This window comes from Saccopteryx bilineata, chromosome 3 (genome assembly GCF_036850765.1).
Source record: "Saccopteryx bilineata isolate mSacBil1 chromosome 3, mSacBil1_pri_phased_curated, whole genome shotgun sequence".
Lineage (NCBI taxonomy): Eukaryota > Metazoa > Chordata > Mammalia > Chiroptera > Emballonuridae > Saccopteryx > Saccopteryx bilineata.
The window spans coordinates 258,858,923-258,870,800 of record NC_089492.1 but is presented as its reverse complement, the minus strand read 5'-3'; positions in this window follow the sequence as shown (position 1 = coordinate 258,870,800).

Genomic DNA, 11,878 nt, shown 5'->3' with positions numbered 1-11,878 from the left:
AATACATAACATGGTATGGCATTGTAGTTAATAACACAGATTCTGGAATCACACAGACTCATGTCTAAGTCCTTGTTATATCACTCTCTGTGTGACCTTGTTCAAGTCACTTAACCTCTCTGAAAAAATGGGGTTAGTAACAAGTACCTCACTGTTGTTAGCACCAAATGAGATCAGACTGGCACAGTTTTTCACAGCTCTGGGCCCGGTACACAGTGCTCAGGGTCAGAGGGCAATACATACAAATGCAGGAAGTTGAATGGGGCGGGTAGGGGTTATCAGAATCTGTATCCTGACAAGACCCGAATGGCTAGCATGCGGAGCTGAATTTAAGAAGAAATTAACTGGAGTACATGGGAAGCTGTGCAGGATGAGGGAGATGGGATTTGCTAGAATGAAATTTCATTTTAGGCCTGACGAGGTGGTGGCGCAGTGGATAGAGCGTCGGACTGGGATGCGGAAGGACCCAGGTTTGAGACCCCGAGGTCGCCAGCTTGAGCGCGGGCTCATCTGGCTTGAGCAAAGAGCTCACCAGCTTAGACCCAAGGTCACTGGCTCCAGCAGGGGGTTACTCGGTCTGCTGAAGGCCCACGGTCAAGGCACATGTGAGAAAGCAATCAATGAACAACTAAGAAGTCGCAACGCGCAACAAGGAACTGATGATTGATGCTTCTCATCTCTCTCCGTTCCTGTCTGTCTGTCCCTGTCTATCTCTGCCTCTGTAAAAAAAAAAAAAAAAAATTATTTTAGATCTACCACAGGGGTATCACCAGGTCCAGGATGTGGGGATTAAAAAGCTGTCCCATTGGGGACCAATATATATATAAACCAAGATGCCACTGTGAGGTGACAGGTATGTAAACAAAAATAGGAGACTATGCTATAAGAGAGGGAGGGTACCTGAGTAGCACATAGAAAGGAAATAATAGTCAGGAGAGATTTTTCAGAGAAAGTGATGTTTTAATCTGGGCCATGAAGAAGTGGGGGCTCACCAGAGGCAAGATCCTGGCAGAGGAAACAGCCTCTGTCACAAGGGATATTTTCAGGATCTGCAGGTTTCCGAGTGGCTGGAAGAAAGGGAGAGCACAGCCCTGTGAGGGTAAGGGACCCAGAGAGGTGACAGAGGCCAGCCCGTACTGGACCTTAGGGGCAGCATTAAGGAAAGACCTTTACCCTCAGGGCAGAAAGCAGCCATGGAAGAGCTGGAAGCAGGGGTATATCATGATCAGATTTGCATTTTTTTGAAAGATCACTCTGGCTACTGTGTGGAGAATGGATTATAGAGGAGCAAGCATGAAGCTTAGGAGTCGGCCCATAAATTATTAGATCCCTGAGATGAAATGGACAAATTCCTAAAAAGAAAAAAACTACCAAAATTGACTAAAGAAAAAAATAAGCAGTCTGAATAGACTTGTAACAAAGAGATTAAATTAGTAATTTTAAAAAACTACCCACAAAAAAAATCTATGCCCAGGATAGCTTCACTGGTGAATTCTACCAAACATTTAAATAAGAATAAACATAAATTCTTCAAACTCTTCCCAAAAATAGAAGAGACTAGTTTTCAATTCATTCTATGAGGCCAGTATTGCCCTGATACTTAGACCAAAGACATTACAAGAAAACATTACATAAATATGGACACAAAAATTCTCGTGAAAATCCTAGCAGACAGAATCTAACAACCATAACAAAGTGGTATTTATCCCAGAAATACAAGGTTAGTTCAACATCCAAAACTCAATTGATGTAATACATTACAGCAATAGAATTTTTAAAACCACATGATCATCATTTCTTTTTTCTTTTAAGGATTTTATTTACTGATTTTAAGGTGGGGAGGGTAGAGAGAAGTTCCAACTCATAGTCACTTCACTTTCGTTGTTCATTGCTTGTTGTGTGTGCCTTGACCAGACAAGTCCAGGGTTTTGAACCAGTGACCTCAGCATTCCAGGCCGCCGTTTTATCCACTGTGTGCTACCACAGGCCAGGCTGATCATCTCAATCGACACACAAAAATAACATTTGACAAAATCCAACACCCTTTCTTAATTAAAACAAAACAAAAAAATAACTAGGAATAGAAAGAAACTTCATTGACCTGATACAGGGCATTTACAAAAACCCACAGCTAACATCAGTCTTAATAGTGAAGGACTGAATCCTGTCCCCCTAGGATCAGAAACAAGACAAGGATATCTTCTCTCCCCACTTCCATTCAACATTGTACTAAAGGTTCTAACCAGGGCAAGAAAAAGAAATAAACACCATTCAGACAGGAAAGGAAGAAGTAAAAGTATCTCTATTTGCAGATAACATGATTGCATATATACAAAATCCTAAGGAGTCCACTAAAAAAACTATTAAAACTAGTAAATGAGTTTAGCAAGGTTGTAGGACACAAGACCAATATACAAAAAGCACTTTTCTTCTATATACTTGCAATGAATAATTTGAAAAAGGAAAAAAAAACTCCAGCTACAATAGCATTAAAAAGAATAAAATACTTAGAAATAGATTTAACAAAGGGCAAAACTTATACTCTGAAAACTACATAACAAATAAATTAGAGCATCTTCTCTAATTTATAAATGAAAAATCATGTTCGTAAAGGAAAAACTTATTATTAATATGATACTTCCCAAATTGATCTACAGATTCAATAAAATAAATATCAGAATCCCAACTGGATTCATTGTACATATTGATAAACTAATTCTAAAACTCAAATGGAATTGCAAGGCACCCAGAATGTCTAAAACTGTCTTGCAAAAGAATAACAAAGTTTGTCCCCGGCTGGTGGCTCCGTGGATAGAGTGTCAGCCTGGCATATGGATGTCCTGGGTTCAATTCCCAGTCAGGACACACAGGAGAAGCAACTATCTCTCTCTCTTCCTCCCATCCTCTCCCCCTTCTCTCCCTCTTCCCCTCCTATAGCCAGAGGCTCGATTGGTTCAAGCATGGCCCCGGGCACTGAAGATAGCTTGGTTGGTCTGAGCAAGTCAGCCTCGAATGCTAAAAATAGCTTAGTACTCAAGCATCAGCCCCAGATGGGGTTGCCAGGTAGATCCTGGTCAGGGTGCATGTAAGAGTCTGCCTCATTATCTCCCCTCCTCTCACTTAAAAAAAAAAAAAAAAGGAATAATAAAGTTTGTGGACTCCCACTTCCCAATTTCAAAACTAACTACAAAGCAACAACAAAAATCAAGATAGTATGGTACTGGCATAAGGATAGATATATAAGTCAAAAGGGCAGAATTCAGAATCCAGAAATAAATCCCTGTGTCTCTGGTCAAATGACTTTCTACAAAGATGTCAAGACCATTTAATGAGAAAACAACAGTCATCAACAAATGATGATGGAACAACTGAATACATACAAAAGAATGAAATTGGACCTCTACCTAAACACTATATACAAAATCAACATAAAATGTAACAAAGACCACCTGACCTGTGGTGGTGCAGTGGATAAAGTGTTGACCTGGAATGCTGAGGTTGCTGGTTCAAAACCCTGGCTTGCCCAGTGAAGGCACATATGGGAAGCAACTAGTACGAGGTGATGCTTCCCACTTCTCCTCTCTCTCTTCTCTATCTAAAAATCAATAAATAAATAAAAAATTTTTAAAGGAACAAAGACCTAAATATAAGAGCCAAAACTATAAAACCCTCAAAAAATATATAGAGGTAAATTTTCATTACTTCAAATTTAATAATGGATTCTTATATATGACACTAAACTACAAGTAACAAGATAAAAAAATAGATAAATTAGACTTCATCAAAATTGGAAACTTTTGTACATCAAAGGACACTATTAAGAAGGTGAAAAGACAGGCCCTCGCCAAGTAGCTCAGTTGGTTAGAGTAGCATCCCAATAGGGCACGTACAAGGATCAACCAATGAATGTGTAAATAAGTAGAACAACAAATCAATGTTTTTCTTTCTCTTTTGCCCTAAACATATATATAAAATTAAAAAAAAAACATATCCACACAAAAACTTGTGCATAAATGTTTATAGAAGCATTATTCATAATAATGGAATAAATTATTTATAAATAATAGTGGAAATAACCCAAATGTCTCTCAACTGATGAATGAACAAAATGTAGTATATCCACACAATGGAATATCACTCAGCCATTAAAAGGGAATGATGTACTGATACATGCTACAACATGCAGAAACCCTGAAAATACCATGCTAAGTGAAAGAAGCTAGTAACAAATGACCATGTACTACTTATATTTGTATATAATTTATATGAAATGTCCAGAATAGGTGAACCTGCTGCTTTAGGGCTGGGAGGAAGAAGGGGAAATAGGAAGACTAGAGCTAAAATATATGGATTTCTTTCTGAGGTGATACAAATGTCTAAAACTGACAGTTGCACATATCTGTGAGTATATTAAAAACCACTGAAATGCACACTTCAAATGGGTGAAGGATATTGTATGGAAATTACATCTTGATAGAACTATTTTTTAAAAAGCAGAGTAGCCTGACCAGGTGGTGGCGCAGTGGATAGAGCGTCAGACTGGGATGCGGAGGACCCAGGTTTGAGACCCTGAGGTCACCAACTTGAGCATGGGCTCATCTGGTTTGAGCAAAAGCCCACCAGCTTGAACCCAAGGTCGCTGGCTCTAGCAAGGAGTTACTCCATCTGCTGAAGGCCTGCGGTCAAGGCACATATGAGAGGGCAATCAATGAACAACTAAGGTGTTACAACATGCAACGAAAAACTAATGATTGATGCTTCTCATCTCTCTCTGTTCCTGTCTGTCTGTCCCTGTCTATCTCTCTCTCTCTGACTCTCTCTCATGTAAAAAAATAAATTAATTAAAAAAAAATAAAAAGGCAGAGTAAAGGCAAGATCAGTGAGAGACTATTCCAGTATCGCAGGTGAGAAATGACCAAGAGGTGGCAAACTGGAGGACATACATGGTTAAAAAAATGGGACAGGGTTGAATATGGGAATGAGAGGAAAGGGCAGAGCCTAGGATTATTGCCAATTGTCTGTTCAGGTAACTGGGTTGATAAAGATGCCAGTCACTAAAAGAAAAAAACCAGTTAATACTTACATGGTACTTAATTGCCAGACACTTAGCACATATGAATTAATTCCTTCATCTTCAGCAACATGTTAGATAGGGACTATTATTCTCATCCCCATTTCACAGAAGAGAAAACAAGCTCAGAGAGGTTAAGATTTTGACTGTTAGCCAAAGTCTGACAACAAGTAAATGGCAGAGCTGGGATTCAAACCTAGATATTCTGACTTCAGAGCCCCTGTCTTAGCCATGGTCCTATGCTTCTTCTCTGGTACCATGAAAAGGGGACGGATTAGGGTATAATACAACTTACAACTTCAACGCAAATACACTGATCTCATACCGCATGCCAGGTACTGGGCTAAGAGCAGGACGCAAGGGGACCCTCTCCCAATAGACAATCCCCACATTTCCACTGTGGCCCCATTGCACCCAGAGCCTCATTACAAACAAGGTGGCAAACTGCAGGTACCCAGCACCTAAATACTCAGCCTCGCCTGCCCCATACCTGCCCAGCTTCAGTTCTCACTTCCTCTCTACAGCTATATTCTCACAGGAGATGGCCTGGGTTGGGCAGGGGTTGGAGCAAGAGACCAGTCCAGCAGCACGAACTTGTATCCAGAGAAATGATGGGAAAAAAAAAGAGGAAAGTCAAGACACATTTCTCAAAACTCATTAGGCAGGCAGCTGGGGAGGACTAGCCTGAGGGGCCTCACTGCAGCCAGTCCTGACCACAAAAGCGGAACTCCCACCAGGCAGCCCTGAGTCATTCCCTCTCAGCCCCCAAGGAAGGAGTGATTTCCTGCGTGGCCCTCTGGGCACCTCCTATGGGCTGAGTATCCTCTTATCTCACCCTCACCCTCTCCCGGGGTGAGGCAGGCTGTAGTAGGCTGGTCCTCCTGTTTCCTCGGCAGGAAACATGGATTCAGGGGTCAGAGGGAGTCTGGTGGCTCAGTAAAAGCAGCTCAGGAATAACAATGTGTCATGGAGGATGGAAGAAGAGGGCTGACTCTCTCATTTGGGGTCACTGCTAGGCATCTACTGCTCCTTTTCCCCTTTACTTAAATTAAGTCATTCCTGATGCCTATTTTGAACTCGGCCTCATACTGTGGGAGTGACTCAATAGCAGGCCTGGCACCAAGCACATAATGTTAAAGTAATGAATAAAATGGAGGAATCAGAGGTCCTAGTCAGGGGCATTTATGTAATGATTAAAGAATGGACTTTGGACCTGGCCAGTGGTGGTGCAGGGGTGTATAGTTGTGTGCCTGGACAGGTTGACTTACAGCTTCTTTTTGTTTTCTTTTTGTTTTTTTTGTTTGTTTGTTTGTTTGTTTTGTTTGTTTGTTTTTTTAAATTATTTATTTATTTTTTACAGAGACAGAGAGTGAGTCAGAGAGAGGGATAGACAGACAGTAACAGAGAGAGATGAGAAGCATCAATCATTAGTTTTTCATTGCGCGTTGCAACACCTTAGTTGTTCATTGATTGCTTTCTCACATGTGCCTTGACCGCGGGCCTTCAGCAGGCTGAGCAACCCCTTGCTGGAGCCAGCGACCTTGGGTCCAAGCTGGTGAGCCTCGTTCAAACCAGATGAGCCCGCACTCAAGCTGGCGACCTCGGGGTCTCGAACCTGGGTCCTTCCACATCCCAGTCCGATGCTCTATCCACTGCGCCACCACCAGGTCAGGCTTCTTTTTGTTTTTATGTGTGTGTTGGGAGTGGCCTGGGGCCAGAATCTCCTTTCTGTGGCAGATTTATTTTTATAATATGAATAAATAAAACATATTCATGGTAAAAAAAAAATAACAACAGAATCGTAAACAAACAAAAATAAAATCCCAAAGTACAAAAGGGTCTCAAGGGATACAGTAGAAGTTCCCTCTGCACCTCTCTGACCACCCCCACCGTCACACTCCCCAGAGGGAGCACTGTTAACTGTGTTATGTATCTTTTCAGAAATTCTCTATGCATATCGGAGTGTGGGAGTGTGAGGACAGATTTAGTTTTTATAAAGCCATTTGTGTAAAACAAAAGAGCTCTAGTCTGGGAATTGGGATCTGGGTCTCAGTCCCAGCTCTGCCTCTTTCTTGCATATTGACCTATGGTAAGTCATTTTGCCTCCCTGGTTCTTGGTTTCCCTATCTATCAACTTCCACTGTTGAAAGGCTTTCTCGGACTTTCCAGCAGAAAAGGCAGTTATCCCAGGGGGGTCCCTGCACTGGTGAGGCCTAAGCAGAGTATAAGGCCCTTGGAAGGGCAGCTATACAGCCCCATCCTTTGGGGGATGGGCCACTGCTGTCATGATCCCTGGCTTCAAAACACAGAATCCTCAAGTACAGGATCATGGTCACTTCCAACTCCAGCTGAGGGTTATAGGATTAAATACATGAGTCCTCAGAGAGCCTGCTGTCTTGCTGGGGAAGTAAGACAACACACAGGGAGAAAGCACAGGTGGGAGATTGTGTGGCTCAGGCTGGGATGCTGAGGGGATCAGAGAGGAGAGGAGAGAGAAAGGAAGGCTTCCTGAAGGAGGTGATCTTGATCAGTGGGCCAGGTGGAGAAGAGGAACACCATTCAGGGGGCTTGCTGTGAGATGCAATTCTGGCTTAAGTGGGAGAATGGACTGGATGATCTGTTCTTCTAGGATATAGCTTTCTTAGATTCTTCCCGAGTGCATGATGGAGTTGAGGGAATGTGTGGACCCCCCAAACAGTCTGCAGATATTTATATATAAGTTTACTTTTATCAGAGGAGGAAGGCCCTTAGTAGCAACAGATTTTCAGAGGGATCTGCGGGCCCCCAAACATTAAGAGCTTCAGCCCTTTGTGGTATGAGAATTTAAAGAAGAGTAAAGGATTTTCCTTGGACAAAGTGCTGCTCACCATGGGATGAGTAGAGTTTGCCTGGGGAACTGCGGAACTCAGAGGGACGGGGAGTGAACCTAGTCAGGATGAGGAAGCTGTGTCCTGGGAGAAGAGAAGGAGAAAGGACTTTACGGAAAGAAGGGGAACACTTTCCTGGACTGGGGCTCAGCGCCGCTGCAGCAGGTTTCTCCCTCCCCTGTTCAGGCCCAGATGGTTACTTCTACCCCCTGGGTCAGCTGGATCTCTGAGGTGAGCCCAGCTCACACAGCAGGAGCTCACTCAGGGCCCTGTCCTTTTCCTAAAGTGGCTGGGGCCCAAGCACAGCTCTGAGGTTCTGTTAGGGGCAGCAGCTACCTTTGAGGCAGCAGAAGCAAGGGCACTTCTCCAGGCTTTGAGGTTGTAGTGTTAGGCAGCCCCAATTGGCCTCTGCTGTTTCCTAGACTAAGGGCTCCCATCTTCTGCTCTCACCTTGCTTTGGGAAGTAAAAGTAGGGAATATTAGAGGTAGAAAGAACCTATCAGAGCCTGTGGCCACAGGGCCCAAGGGGAAAAAGATGTTTTGATCTAGTCCAGTTAAGGCCCACAGGGTGTGCCCTGAGCCACACACAAATCAGTGGCAGAGGGAGGGCTTCCTCTGTTCTGTTAGCTAACCCAGGGGTCTCTCAGTAGTTAAGAACTGGACCAAGAGAAGGGATTCTGGCCTCTTTTTTTTTTTAGCTCATTGAGAAGGGGCAGCAGAGAGATTCCCGCATGTGCTCCAACTGGGATCCACCAGACAAGCCCACTAAGGGGCAATGCTCTGCCCATCTGGGTTGTTGCTCTGTTGCTAAGCAACCAAGCTCTTAGCTCCTGAGGTGGAGGCCATGGAGCCATCCTCAGTGGCCTGGCCAACTAGATCCAATCCAGCCTTGGCTGCAGGAAGGGAAGAGGGAGAGAGAGAGAAGTGAGAGAGGGAGAGGTGGAGAAGCAGATGGGCACTTCTCCTGTGTACCCTGACCGGGAATCGAACCTGGGACATCCACATGCCAGGCTGATGCTCTACCACTAAGCGAACCGGCCAGGGCCTGAGACTCTGGTCTTTGGCCTAGATGTTGATATCTAAGCATTGGTTACTCTCTGGTGGACCCTTTAAGGCTAAGGAAGGGCAGCTTCCTGCTAGAGTATCCATCAAAGAACTGTTAGGAACAGGGAAGCCATATGGCCATGGCCACACAGGTCCTTGCAGGAGAACCAAGTGCAAGGCTTGGGACCTCCGGTTAGGTATTTACATCATAAAAAGCAGCAAATGCTACAAAACAAGACTCCCCCCGCCCCCACTCCTAGAGAGTAGTTTAATATCACTCTACTTACTGCCTGAGCCAATCCTCCTCCAGCAACCAACCCCTTGAGTTCTTTCAGCAATGGCTGCACAGAGGTCAGGTGGGGGCTTTTATAAGCCAGGACTTCTGCCAACAGAAAAGCCTAGGTCTGCTAATCTGGGCTGGACTTTAAGAAGCCTACTAGGACAAAGAGTAGACAGACCTATGTGTCTCCCTCAGCCTACTCCAGTTTCTGCCTGATATTCTAAAGAAGTAAAAATTGGGGGAAAGCACCTCTTTTCAGCTGTGTGGAAGCAAAGAAAAATGCGAAAAGGACAAGGACAGGTAGCTGGACCTCTTTTCATACAAGAGCAGAAAGTCCTCATCTCAACTCTCTACAGTCACAGCCAAGCTTCTTGTCTTGTGGGCTCTGTACCCTAACCCACTATTATACCACCTCCCTATAGAAACCACAGAACTTGGTAAAACTTGGATGCAGGTGTGAAGGGATAATGAAGATTTGCAGATAACTGTTCAGTTTCAAGCTTAAATGGCCAAGCAGGCTATACTGAGATGCGAACATAGGCAGAGAAGATCCAAGGGGGTGTGTTGGAGTTTGTAATAGTTCTTTTTGGGACTTGGTGAGTTGAAGTGCCTACGGAACAGCAAATAGAGATGTCCAAGAAGTAACCTGAGAATTTTAAGTTCAAGAGAGTGATAAAAATTTGGGAGTTACTGCTACACAGATGGAATTAGAGCTATGCAATCACTCAGGTAATATAAAGGGCAACACAAGGGCACCTGGGGAACAGCAACACCTAAGAGAAAGAGCAAAGAAAGAAACTGGGCTGGGGGTGCGGGGCTGTTACGGCAGGAGTAGGAGAAACTAGTAGAATGTGATACATTGCAGGACCCAAAGAAGGAGTAGAATATCAAGTGTTGCAGAAAGGTTGAGTATGACAAAGATTAAGATGAAAGACACAATGAGGTTACTTATCTTCCGCTGGTTCAGAGTGAAGAACACAGCGGTAGGAGGTGAGATTCAATAGGCAGTGGCCAGGTCAGGCAGGACCTTGTGTGCCATTAGGAGGTGTCTGGATTTTATTCTAAGTGCAATGGAAAATCATTAGAGGGATTCAGCAGGGGAGCAAAGAAATATGATTTGCACTGCATTATGTGGAAGATGGACTGAAGAGGGAAAAAGTGGAGGCAGTTAGCAGTTAGGAAGCAGGAACCCAGACTTGGACTAAGGTGGTTGGAGTGGAGGTAGTAAAAAGTGTTCAGGTTTGCCTGACCAGGCAGTGGCACAGTGGATAGAGTGCTGGACTGGGATGCAGAGGACCCAGGTTCGAGACCCCAAGGTCGCCAGCTTGAGCATGGGCTTATCTGGTTTGAGCAAAGCTCACCAGATTGGACCCAAGGTCGCTGGCTTGAGCAAGGGGTTACTCAGTCTGCTGAAGGCCTACAGTCAAGGCACATATGAGAAAGCAGTCAATGAACAACTGAGGTGTCGCAATGAAAAACTAATGATTGATGCTTCTCATCTCTCTTCATTCCTGTCTGTCCTTGTCTATCCCTTTCTCTGACTCTCTCTCTGTCTCTGTAAAAAATAAAAAATAATAAAAATTAAAAATAGGAAAAAAAAGTGTTCAGGTTCAAAGTACATTTTTAAAAGATATCTGAGTACAAATGAAAAAAAATAAAAGCTACCTGACTGAATACAAGATAAGAGAAAGAATCCAAAGAGTATTGAGGTTTTTGGTTTGATCAGCTGAGTAGATAGTGGTGCCATTTACAGATGTGGGTAAGACTAGAGAAAATATTGATATAACAGGGTTAGAGATGGGAACCAGAATCAAGAGTTTTATTTTGGCCATCTTAAAAATGAGATGCCCATTGGACATGCAAGTGGAGATGCCGAGTAGGCAGTTGGCAATCCAAATCTGGAGCCCAGAGGGAAGCTGGATATGTTAATTTTTAAATCATAGATGTAGCATCAAAGCCATGGGCCTATGGAACATTAAAGCTCTGTTTCCCCTGTCACTTGACCTGACAGAAGTTGGGCACCCAAAGCCACCCCCACTGGGCAAAGAAAACTGATCCTTGAACCTGAGAGCTGGACAGGAATCAGGACAAACCTGGCTCAGGGACATCTTGCAGAGAATGATGCCAGAGGAACTAAGACCTCAAAGGAAGGCAGAAGGATTTCCATTTCCATCCTCTATCTTCCCTCCCATAATTCTCTGTTAGTAATATTAATTCTGGAGGGAAAGAGAAAGGTGATACTGAGGACACGTAAGTCTGTAGAGCCAGCAATGGGAGCTCCAGCTGAGGCCAGAAGGGCTATATGTGGGAGTTTATGCGGCATGTACCACCCCCCCATAGCCTGCAAGAATCAAAGCTCCCGAGGGTTGGCATAAAAGCCACCCACAGTTAGCGAACTCTGAGGAGAAGGCCTGGGCAAGGGGCCCTACCCACTGTTCTGCTGCCAATGTGAAGATGAGCATGAACTGAAGAGCGGAGATCAACCATCTCCTGATTTTAAGCCAATCAGATAAAAGTGCTGAAGACCAGTGCTTCTCTTACATCAACGTGCGTTCAAATCATCTGAGATTTTGGTAAAATGCAGATTCTATTTTGGTACATCTGGGGTCAGACCTA